Genomic DNA, 12,896 nt, shown 5'->3' with positions numbered 1-12,896 from the left:
ATGTGACTTACCAATAACTTCCAATGCTCCCACATCTCACCAGTAACTATGTTACAGTGGCCCTTCAAGTCAGAGATACGGCTTGGTTGGGACCTTTCGTGGTGGTGACGTCCGGGTGATCAGTCTGGGGTCTGCTGTCTGGACTGGAAGTTGCTAGCCTCCGCCTTGTGTCCAGGAGCCCACACCCTTATTCCTCCTAAATCACCTTTTATACCGTTTCTTACTTGGGGGTTCGATACCTGGCCAATTAAAGCGTTTGTTACCTAATATGGGCTTTCTATCCTCCCGGCCTGTTAGAACATGTTACAAGATTTCCTCTGTCCTTGGTCTTTTTCTGAACCTCCCCTGAGACCCTCTGATGTTGTACAACCAAGATGTTCTCTTTGGGGGGGCTTCCAGCTACTAGCCCCAGCTGTTCTCTTTGGGGGCTTACTATCTGCTTGTCAGGATGTTCTCTTTGGGGACTCTTCAACTACTTGTCAACTTTCTGATTTCTTTCTCCTGGCCTGGCTTCAGACCTTCCCGCCGTTGTATGATAGCGTTCCAAGATGGAGTGTATGGTCATTCTGCCTTCCGAGTGAGGCCCGGCCACCAGGTGCTCGTGCTCCCACATTCAGTAACACACATACCTTGAGGTCATTGACAGAATGGCCCATTCCATTAAAATGTTGACTAACTGGTTTGTGGATCTGGAGTGTTTTAATGTCTGTTTTGTGCCCATTGACCCTTTGTCTAAGGGAGTTAGAAGTCTGTCCAATATACAAAGCATCTGGGCATTGTTGACACATGATGGTATATATGATGTTAGTAGAGGAGCATGAGAAAGTGCCCGTGATTCTGTGAGTAACCTGGTTAGGTCCAGTGGTGGTATTTCCAGAGAAGATATGTGGACAAAGCTGGCAGCGGGCTTTGTTGCAGGGAAAGGTTCCAGGACTGGTGTTCCTGGGGTAAAGACTGTGGCTGTTAGTAAGGATCCTCATGAGGTTGGGAGGTTGTCAGTAGGAGAGAACAGGCATGTCACCCAGGGCCTTTTGGAGTGTAGCATCCTGATTAAGAATAGGTTGTAGGTCTTTAATAATTCGTTGCAGTGGTCTGAGTTGGGGGCTGTAAGTGATGACCAGTGGTGTTCTGTTCTTGGCTTTTTTGGGCTGATCTTGGAGTAGCTGGTTTCTGGGTATGCGTCTGGCCCTGTCGATTTGTTTTTTTTACTTCTCCTGGTGGGTAATTCAGGTTTATGAATATTTGGTAAAGTTCTTGTAGTTTTTGGTCTCTGTCAGTTGGATCAGAGCAAATGTGATTATACCTAAGAGCTTGACTGTAAACAGTGGATCTAGTCACGTGTGCAGGATGGAAACTAGAAGGGTGTAGATAAGTATAGCGATCAGTAGGTTTTCGGTACAGTGTGGTACTGATCAGGCCATTCTTGATTAGTACTGTAGTGTCCAGGAAATGTATCTCTTGCATATGAAGGTTATTCTGATTTACAATTTATCTCATTTGATGCTGCAGGTTTTATTACAGTTAATGTGGTACTTAATACTTGTGATTACATAAGGTATTTATTTTTATGAAAATGCTTTGGTGCCGGGGGAAGGCTGAGCCCACAGGAAATGATTCACATGCAAGAAGAACCTCAGATCCAAAACCCATTTAATTAGACATATTTCAAGAAGCCACCACCTGCCTCCCAATATTGGTTTTCGTTAAAAATATTTTAAAGTGTGAACAAATACATTAATTTCATGCTAGACTAACAAAAAATACAAAACAGTAGCTGGACTAATACTTAAAGTAACTAACTGGCTGAGGGACATTCCTCTTGAAGCACAGGCTGTTGAAATGATGTCAAGTACACTAAGTGATTCCAGCTGATCTGCAGAGAACACTATGGGATATATTTTCACTTTATAAATATGTCAATGGCAAAGCCAACTGGCTGCAGTTAGCTTTTTGAAATGGACATTTCTGGCTGAGCTTTTGGAACACTGCATTTTTTTTTTTTAAGTGAAACATAAAAAAACCATTCACTGCTTGCACATTAAAAACAAATGGCCAAAGGAAACACAATTAAGTATAAAAAGTTGAAATCTGAAGATATCTAATTTTGTATGAACTTTTCTTTTAGTTTAACTTGTGCTTCTTATAATTGACATTTAAGTCCTACAACAGACCATTGTAAACTTGCATTTTAACTAAACTCGAAGTGCATAATGGAGACAGTGCAAGGAAGACAAACAAAAAGTTTAGTTTTTGCTTTATGTCTTAAAGCTGCACCACTGAAGTCAATGGGAGTATTGCCATTGACTTGTTCCTGGATCAAGTCCTATATGGATTAAATATTTTTTACAGCTTTAACAAATACAGTTTACTAGCTATTCTATGTGCATTGATGATCAGTGAATACTGTAAGCACCTTGTTGTAAATATTATTTGAGTTTCAACATGTTATGTTATTGTACAAACCAGATATGTTTCAACAGTAGTATTTGTATGAAGGGGTTTATTCGTGTGTAGTAAGGATAAACATAAAATCCACCCAATCACTATTATAACTATCTATTATGGGAGCATTCCATACATTTTATTTCTGCTGTCAACGATATATTTTTTATGATGTAACAGAATATGGTAAACATACATTTTATATCACATCATTTGTGTGAGATGAAAACTTATTGCTACGTGATTTGCCTGAACAGCGTGGATGAACAATTGTGCTGACCTCAATTTTTAATGTAGTAAGATAATGTGAATTGCCTTATTCATACTATTAGTGCTGCGTGTAGTGAGTCCGTTCATGTTTTTAAAGTGTTGTCCCAGAGACAGAAATAATGAATAACAAAACTTGGGGCATTAGTGAGTTGAAGGATATATCAAAAAATCTCTGCAGCTGCTTGTGGGAACCAGCAGTACTTCTTGGTTGTGATACATTATGGGGGGGCGTGCGTGGGAAAGCTCTTCCAAAACTGTGACAAAACACCCAGAAATAGAAATCTTTCTTTAAAATTGTAGTAGACTATGAAGGACAAATACATTAGGAAGTATACTTTAGAGAACAGTTTCATTCTATTAAGGGGATAGACTATGTGGTCTAATACAGGGGATCCTTCCCACCAGAAATCGGGTCTCCTTTGAATCTGGCCTGTGGCCTGCCCCACTGGAACCATATGATAGGGAGGAGCTGCAGGGCCAGCTTTGCGTGCTGCCTCTGCCCGCAGCACAATCTCTCAGCTCCCACTGGAACGTACCAATGTCAGCTGAAAGATTGTGTTGTGGGGGGCAGGGGCAGCATACAAAGCCTTACTGCTCTGAGCCCTTGAGCTTCAGCAGAGCAGGAGCCCGTGGGTCCCACTGGGCTGCTGGCTGGGAGCTGCACTCCAACCCTCTGTTGTCAACTCTCTGCCCCAGGCCCCACCCAAACACTCTGCACTCTCCTTCCCCATGGTTACAACTCCCCCTCGAGACCCGGCATCCCCTTCTATACGACTCCTAGTCCAGAAACCTCTCCTGCACCTGTACCCCCTCCTAGACCCTGCCCCCCTACTTTTCTGCTCCAGGTCACAACCCTCCTCTTCACCCAGACTTCCTCTCAGACCCCACACCCTCTCCTGCACCCCACCCTGAGCTCCCTTCTGCATCCAACCTCTGTCTCAGACCCACAAATACCCTCCATAGAAAAGTGCAGGCCTTAGCCACTTACCAAAATCTTGGAGTAGCCTCTCTCATCAAAATTATTCCCCCTCCTTTGTGTAAGAAGGGGTGATCAAATTAAGAATCATGAGCTGGTTGTTGCTGAGATTTGTTTGTGGAGGTCTCTCTGTACACGTAGCTCCTACTTTTCTCATGGAAATGACCAGCTCTCTGATGCTGGTGACCACTGCATGATCTTAACATTACACACACCATCACCCCAGCAATTACACCTACATTAACAAATTTGCAGCACATATGGGCTTTGCAGGAAAGTTCACACTATTCCCTTCTACCTTCTAGAGTGCAATTGGTGGGGAAGTCCTTTCTGGCTAGAAGTCAATAGCTGAGGTCACTGGAGCTGGTGTAGAAGTCCATGGCCTCCACTAAAAACTTCAACCCCAAACGTCTTCCATAGAAGTGTAAACCTTGTACTTGGTAATGGTGAAATTCCTAGGAAACTCCATGTTTTGAGTTTCTGAGGTAGCACTGATACAAGTTCATTTAGGGATTATGGATGAGGACCAAAGATGTAAAATGGACCTGAAATTTGATTGGCAGCCAAGATAGAATGTTGAGTTATTCCATGTGCTTTTGTCTGTCTGTTTTATACAGCTGGTGGAATTGTGCATGCAGACTTATTTATAATGTTTGAGTAGCCTTTTGCATCTTTTAGGAAGAGCACAGATTGCAATACAGGAAATTCTTGATTTAATGGACTAATTGGGAGAAAGGGGTCTCCGTTAATGCCAAAAGTCTGTTAAATCTGAAGGGTTTACTGTATTCACCATAGTAACCCCCCACCCCCAGCCAGGCTTGCCCAACCTTTCTCCCACCCCAAATGGATGCCAGTGAATCAACAGAGCCACCGCTGGAGCCACTGGGGCTGGAGAAGCTGCTTCTGCTGCTACAGCTAGAATCACCAGAGTGGCTGGAGGACCCACCGCAGCTGGAGGAGCCGCTGCAGCTGGGGCTGCTGCTGCCACAGGACTTGTCACTGGACTGGTCGGGGCCGCCGCCACCGGAGCCGCCACATTCTTCTCCCACTGGGGTGGGGCACGTACATGAGTGCCGCCTGCCTTTGTTTGTGCCCATCCCTGGTGGGGGGACGATGTAGCGGTTCCAGCGATGGTAGCTCTGGTCATGCTGGCAGTGGTCCCAGCTGCTCTGGAGGCTCCTGCAGCTCCAGTGGCAGTGGTGACTTCTCCAGCTGCTCTGACAGCTCCAGTGGTGGCGGCCCCTCCACTTGCTCTGCCAGTGGCAGCAGTGGCTCTGGTGAGTTGCTGGCATTTACTTTCTTGCGGAGGGGCTGGCAGACAGTTCAATATTTCCAAAGCCCACTAAATCAGGGTCCAGTGAATCAAGGGTTTCCTGTAATCTAGTCTTGAGATGATTAATGCTTAAATAACAATAGTCAGGTCTGCATCTAAAATGGCTTGGCTGCCAGCCAGCTAAGTAATAGGGTTAAAAAATGCTATTAACGAACAGCTTTTGACTAGATTTTGCTCAAGTTGGACTTGTAAGTTGTGTAATATCGTGAAAGTGTATGTCTACCTTTTTATTGAAGGTATTATAACAATTTGAGCTACCCACAGTTTTATACTTCAACAGACATCATTTCAGTTTTACCTGAACTATTTATAAACTATTTTTGAGCAATTTTTTTATTTTCTTCAGGTTATGGCTCTCAAACGATGAAAAATTAATTATGCAATTTAAAAAAATCATGATTAATTACAGTTTTAAACACACTGTTCATAATAGAATAGCAGTTTAAATTTATTAGAAATGTTTTTTGGAAGTTTTCTACATTTTCAAATATATTGATTTCTGTCACAATGCACAATACCAAGTATACAAGGCTCACTTTATTCTTATTACAATATTTGCACTGTAAAATATAAAAGAAATAGTGTTTTTCAGTCCACCTCATGCAAGTACTCTATTGCAAACTTTTTATTGTGAAAATGCAATTTATTGATATAGAATTATTTTTTTACGTGACTGAATTCAGAACAAAATAGTCTAAAATTTAGAGCCTATAGGTCCACTCAGTCCTTCTTCTTATTCTGCCAATTGCAAAGACATACAATTTTGTTTACATTTATGGGAGATAATGTTGCCTGCTTCTTATTTTACAGTCTTTCCTGAAAGTGAGAACAGGTGTTTACATTGCAATGCTGTAGATGGTGTTACAAGATATTTATGTGCCAGATTCATTTAAACATACGCATACTGAGAAGACAGTCCCTGTTGCAAAGAGGGTGCAAGCTGACTTTTCACTAGTCAAGGGGGGAATGGATCCAGTTGTCATATTTTCACAAATTATCCCTAGTTGTTTTAGAATCTGTTCTTGAGACACCTTGCCACATTCTGAATTGTATTGCAGAATAAAAGCCCGACTTCTTGGTGTCCATCATTAACACTTTAATTTTCTCATCTCTTTTGTTTGTTGCAGGTCATGGGTGAACCATGGTGACACTTAAGAGATGGTGTATGTGTAAGAGGGCAACTAGGGACCAGTGAGTTCTTAACTGTGGACCGGAGATGATTTAGTAGTCTATCAGTACATCAGTATTCTGGTCCAGTGGTTAGCCATTTCTTTGAGAGCATTTCACAGTGGCCTGTTTGTCTCCAAAGATAGACAAACTGCAGTAATCCATCTCCCAAGACTAATAAAACAAAGCAGGGATACAGGCATACTGCTATATGCCTGCATGACAAGGATGTTGTAAATTTTAATATGTGAAAATTTGTAGAATGTTTTAGATCTGTGGACAGAATTTTCTTCTTTAGTGCAAAATGCGATGAAGATTGATCGTCTGATTAAATTGACAAAAGCTGTGACGTAGAATGTTAAATATGGCATCTTGTCTTTGGCTTCGTTGTGCCATCTTCTCTCTCTTTATTTTTTCTTTGAAGAAGCATTAGTTGAAATTTAAAAAAAAAAGGAAAAAAAAGAAAGTTGAGACTCTTGATATTATATAGGATTTAATTCAGTTCAAGTGCCTTGGTTATGATTTTTTGTTCCAAAGTGCCTTAAGTTACTTTATTAATATATAATTTCCAGTGACTAATTTTAAAATCATGTGTTGATGAAATCATCTGCTGTGATCTTGGCTAGTGCTTCAGAGCTTCTTGACCTTTAAGCTATGAGCTAAATCTTTATCTCAACTGTGATCAGTGATCAGTTTGGCTGACTTATCTCTTTGAACACCCTAAACCTCAGAATGTGAGTGACAAATTATTATGAATAAATTGTAAAATGCTGTGTTTGATCATTTAGGTCATTGAAACAGTGTTTAAGAGATGAAGTAACTGGAAAGGCTTTTTAATAAAGCCACTTCATACAGAATTTCAAAAGAAACTTGTTGGCTGTCTGCATACAGGGCATGTGTGTCTATATATGCATATATAATGCATGTGCATAATATAAAATATGTTTCTACTTTTATAAACAATAAAATCTAGATTTGAACAGAAGCCATAGACTCTAATTTAAAAAACATGCATCTCAGTGTAAGAAAACCTAAGGAAAGTTACAATTCTAAAACAATTATACCTTTTAGAAAATGCTTTCAAGATTTTACATGTTAAATCCATAATTGTATTAAAATTATCGAATTTAGTAATAGGAAGCATTTGTTCACAAAGTTCAAACTGTTAACAGAATTACAGAATTCACATTTCCTAAAAAGGTTGAGAGGACCACTCTTCAAAAAAGTGAAACAAATGTCAATATATTATAGATTAAACCTGATGGGACAAAATCATCAGCTTGAAGCTGTCAATGACTCTTGTGGCCAATGTCTTAAACGGTATGATATATCTTGTCTTTTTCGCTTGCAGTTGTAAAGAAAACATAAAAGGCATTAGTTTGGCTTACTTCAGTAGCTGGCAGAATGTTGGTCTGAGAGCTTTTGAACATTGTTCTAATGAGTTCCATGTTATAGATGCTTTTGCACAACATTATAGATGATCTGTACAGATGCTAGCATGATTTAACTAGAGAAAATTAGTTTTCGTTGTTAGCTTAGTTAAATTTCCTTTAGAAGCCACTATAGACCTCCTTGATTAATGGACTATTTTGCTCTGTTTCATGTTTAATAAGGGAAATGGGATCTTTCTAAGGTGGAAGGAAATTCTTCTCTATGTTGATTTATGATTTTGTTAAACTAGAGTGGTATTTCTGCCTTTATTAAAACAGTTGGTATGAGACAAATATGTTTTGCATCTGCAGTCAGTAAATCATTGCTACAAAATATGTTGTGTTAAATATAAGACTGATCTGAGGAATATGGTTTTAAGAAAAGAGAGAACATTTGTTTGAATAAAGTATAATTTTTTTTAAGTTAGAAGTCTGTATTTAGGGTAAATAGGTTATTGGAATAGGTCATATTTGGTTGAAACTCTATCATGATCTTCTAAAATTTGTTTTAAAAAGTGCCCTTCTGTCTAGTAGCATCAATGTGCTTCTTTATGAATGACTGAAATTCAGTTCTGTTTTTTTCTAGGGGTTGAGAAGCACTGTACTCAACCTCTGGGAAAAGAATGGGACTGTGTTTCATTCTTGAATGTTCCCCCCAACAAATATGAGCAATATGTTAATGGGAATGGAGTGAATTGTGTACAGAACTCTTTGGCGGTAAGGTTGAAGGGCCTATAGAATTCTTAGGGTCTATAGAACGGGCAATCATGAAAGACTGTGTGTGTGTGTGTGTGTGTGTGTGTGTGTGTGTGTGTGTGTGTGTGTGTGTGTGTGTGTGTGTGTGTGTGTAAAAGAGAGCTCCAATACAGCTATTTACATTCTACTTTCCTTACTCCTTCTCTGGCTACTTGGCCTCAAATGCAGTTTGTATACTGTTTGAAACTCTGTAGTCCAGCACACTCTTGTCTGGTAACATCTGTAATCCAGCATGTTGTTAGCTGGATTACCACTTATTATGAGTGTGGTCAAGTTTTCACATGATCCTATAAAGTTTGTTGATGGCCACCAGTGTTCTTTTGTTGTTTAGCTCTAATTTACTCCCTGGCTATGTCTACACTAGCACGCTACATTGAAGTAGCCTATTTCAGTGTTCTTCGAAATAGGCTACTTCGGCACGTGTCATCTACACATCTTCCAGGGCTGGAGCTGGCAATGTTCAACATCGAAGTAGCGATGGGGAATGTCAAAAGGAGCTGCCCCAGAAGAAAATGTGGAGCGTCCACACACACACAAGTGCTATCCGTCGAAATAAGAGGCCAGGAAAGCCTGCGAACAGGGTCACAGGCTGGACTAGCCCTTCCAGGGCAACAGCAAGCTGCTCCTTTAAAGGGCCTCTCCCAGACATACCCAGCCTGCACAGCATGAGGTCTGGGGGACAACACGTGACCCTCTGCCTCATGGTGGACGCAGCCTACCCCCTCCAGCCCTGGCTCATGTGCCCATACACTGGCCACCTCACTGCCAGCCAGGAGCGGTTCAACACCTGACTGAACCACGCCTGCCAGGTGGTGGAGAGGACCTTCAGCTGCCTGAAGGGCTGCTGGTGGTGCCTCCTTGCCTGCCTGAATGTTGGCCTCCAGAACATCCCCCAGGTTGTGGGTGCGTGCTGCACACTCCACAACATTGTGGAGAGCAAGGGGGAGGCCTTCGTCCAGGGTGGGCAGTCAACGCCAGCATGGGCTTCCCCAGAGCGTCTGCCGCACCCAGTCTTCAGGCCCACCGTGAGGGGGTATGGGTCCGTGAGGGCTTGTGGGCCCATTTTGATCAGGGAGACCCCCTGAGCACCTCCCTGGCCTTCCCTGGAGGTACCCTCCCAACATCACTCGCACTGCCTGCACACCGCCCACACACCATCCCCCCCCAACAAGCACATGTCTCAGGTTCTTTGGAAAATAAACTGTGGATATTGAAAATCAGTAAACTGTGTTATGTTCACATCAAAACCTGGAACCAACGTACAAAGGAGGACAACTATATACAAGAGGACAACTATATACACAAATGGGGGACCAGTGGATGGTTTGGCCGTTGGCCCATAAATCTGGGGTGGGTGTAGAGGGGCGCAACCCCTGGCAGGTATGGGTTGCAGCTCCCCCCCCATTGTCTGTGATCCACGGCACAGCTGGCTGGGGGCCGGGAGGACTGGCAGGTACAGCTGGGATGCCTCCACCAGCCAGTCTTCAGCCCCAGTGGGCTCCAGTCCTTGGGGCTGGGAGGCGGCACAGCAGGCAGTGCAGGAGGTGGGGCGGCAGGTGGCGTGGCAGGCGGTGCGGCCGGGGGGGCAGCAGGGGACGAGGCAGGTGGGGGGCATCAGGTGGAGTGGCAGGGAGGGCGACGGGGGGCGGGGGGGCAGGAGCTGGGAGATAGCCTCCCAGCTCGACCCGGCTGTGTCCCAGAATACGCCCATGAACTCCTGCCACGCTGCCCAGCACCAGGTGGACTCCTCCCAGCCAAAGTGGAGCCTCTCCTCGGCCACCTCCGCCTGCTGCCGGAGAGCTGCCAGGAACTGAGGGTCCATGGGGGCCATCCCCTGGGTCCAGTGGTGGCATGCCCATCCCGCTGGCCTTGGAGGAGTCCCTGGGTGCTGGCAGTGGCTGACCTCCCGTGGGCTCTTGGGGACCACGCAGGATGCCTGGGGCCTCGGATTCTGCAGCTGCGGAGAGGGAGGGAGGGAGGGGAAGGCTGTTAGTACTGTGCCCCGGCCCATTCCCCTTGTTCCCCCTTGGGTGCTGGGTGTCTGTCCCCATCAGTGGGTGTGGTGTCCTTGTTGGGTGTCCCCATTGCATGGTTCTCCCGCCCCTGGGGTTAGGGCACAGTGCTGTCCATGAGTGTGGGTGTTGACGGGTGCTGATGGCCATGCCGCCATCCTGGGACTGTGCGGTGGCTGGGCAGTTGTGGGTTGGGGTTTGCTGGGGGTGTGTGGGGCTCCTGGTCATGTCTGATGCCCCCGCCCCATGGCCCAGGGGTGTATGCCCTGTGGGGTGTGTACCTGACCATCCACTGCCGCATTCAGGGGAACCCTGGTGGGCAGATGCCCGGCTGGTGCTCGGGGAGGGGAGGTCTATGAGGAGGCCCCTCTCCTTGCTGCTGGACCCCTCCGCCGCCGTCCCAAGTGGTGGCTCCTCGGGTGGGCCCTGGGGTGCGGGGCTGGCCTCCGGGCTGGACTCCGACTCTGAGGCCTGCTGGGGCTCATCGGCTGTGGTGTCAAGGGTGGCTGGGCGGGGAGGAGGTGTCCTGGGGGCCCAGGATGGCCCTGAGCTCCCTGTAATAGGGGCAAGTGGCGGGGGCGGCCCCAGACCGGCTGGCCAAGTCCTGGGCCTGGGCGTAACCCTGCTGCAACTCCTTCACCTTGCTCTGGACGTGATCCTGAGTGCGGGCAGGTTGACCCTGGGTGGCCAGGCCCTTGGCCAGTCCGGCGAACGCTTCTGCATTCCACTGCTTGCTCCCCATTGCCTGGAGCACCTGCTCCTTACCCCAGGTCTCGGAGCTTGGCCTCTGGCCAGGAGGGGCCCTGCCTCTTTTTGGCCCCCCGTTTGGCTGCTGGGGGTGCCTGGATCCCCTTGGGGGGGATCCCTGGGGGTGCTTTGGGAGCTGGCTGGCTGCCATGCGTGGTGGGTGGTGGTTCGGGGCCTCTGGAGGGCGTGCAGGGCTAGCACATGCGTGTGCGGCTGCCTGTACACTCTCAGCTTCCTGCCACAGGAAATCTGGGTCCGTGGTGCTTTAAGGGCTGCTGCATGCAGGGACCATGGAGCCCTGCAGGGGCTGGACAGAGCGTCTCAACCCCTCAGCTGATTGCCACCATGGAGGACCTTGCTATTTCGAAGTAGCGGGAATCGGATTGTCTACACACGCCCTACTTCAACGTTCAATGTTGAAGTAGGGTGCTATTCCCATCTTTGGACAGGAATAGTGATTTTGACGTCTTGTTGCCTAACATTGATTTCAACATCAAAATAGCGCATGTTGTGTGTAGACGTGATGTGTGCTATTTCGATGTTGTGCTGGCTACTTCGTAGTAGCTGGCTAGTGTAGATGCACCCTTAGAGAAGTATTGCTGCACAAAGCCACAGAGACAACATTGGAGGTAAAATGCATATGGAAAAATTATGGTATTATTTGATCTTTGACCTTTGTCTAAAAGAGGCAACCAGTATTCTCTCCTTCAAGATTTGGATAAAAGGAAGGGGCATGTGTAGACACAGCCTTAGAGAAGTAGGGTCTGAGGAGAAGATATCTAGCAGGATGTTAGCTTTCTTTTTAAAACAATATCCTGTCTTAATCCTGCATGCATACGTTGTAATCCTTCACACACTTGCAAATGTGTGTAAGTTTGAATGTGAGTAGTCTTGTTGAAAGAAATTAGGCTGCTTACACACGTTTGCAGAATAGGGGCCTGATTCAATACCTACTTCCACTGGCTTTAATAGTTTTTGTAATTTCAGTGAGTGTTTGGGCCTTTTTGTTGTGTATTTCTTTGTATGTCTGGGTGCTAAAAATAATGTGCATCTTTAAATTAATGTAATGTTGAATGTAGTGCTGAATCTACAACCTGATTCTGATGTCACTTGACTTGAAAAGTATTGCTCTTAATTTGTATTGCTGTAAGTGAAATTGCCATGTGACCAATGAGACCTTGCTGCTATTGTAGTTGAGTTCTTGATTTCATTATTCATGAGTATATTAACTCCTCATTACAGACTTCAATATTTTTGAACTTCCTTTAAAAATTTAAAATACAGGAAGGATAAAAACTATGGGAAAGGATCATCACTATAATATTAATATAATTTCATCTGGAATGATTTGTAGATTTTGAATATTGATCTTAGGTCATTGTATTATAATAATTGTGTTCTCCCAGTTAAGTTAGAATATTAATCTAAGTTGGACAACTCATTTTTTTCTTTCTTTTGTTTTCTTGTAATATATTGTTCGCTTAAGAAAGGAAACTGTTAACTAGTTTTGGCAAATAATGTTTTTATAACTTTGGAAGGTTTAGTTTTTTTTCTAGAAGATAATTTTTAAATTAAAATTATTTGTTTAAGTAATAGATTTGTGAATCAAACTGGCAAAATCCATTAAATGTAAAGTACAGTTGTCCTTCAAGTCATCTCATTTTACTTGTGGGTTAAATTACCTTATGGAAGAAACAGGAGGGAATGTGATGAGTAAAGCTCCAGGGCGTTATTAGGGACTTCATCCTCCACATCAGCAAAAG

The 12,896-nt window shown here is 44.5% G+C and overlaps 1 protein-coding gene across 9 annotated transcripts in view; it reads left to right on the top strand.

Annotated features, from left to right (window-relative positions):
* Positions 1-12,896, top strand: part of BBS9 (Bardet-Biedl syndrome 9) — a 547,267-nt gene that overhangs the window by 31,238 nt on the left and 503,133 nt on the right. The window contains exon 1 of one of the 9 annotated variants that reach the window (XM_074988127.1): positions 6,706-6,922. The exons of the other annotated variants lie outside the window; for them this stretch is intronic. The gene's annotated coding sequence lies outside the window, so the exon portion shown is untranslated. Of the gene's footprint in view, positions 1-6,705; positions 6,923-12,896 lie in introns of those variants that run through there. 9 annotated transcript variants of the gene reach the window in all.

The sequence above is a fragment of the Carettochelys insculpta genome, chromosome 2 (assembly GCF_033958435.1).
Source record: "Carettochelys insculpta isolate YL-2023 chromosome 2, ASM3395843v1, whole genome shotgun sequence".
NCBI classification, from domain to species: domain Eukaryota; kingdom Metazoa; phylum Chordata; order Testudines; family Carettochelyidae; genus Carettochelys; species Carettochelys insculpta.
The sequence above is the reverse complement of the archived record's forward strand: the minus strand, read 5'-3'. Positions and strand labels throughout refer to the sequence as shown.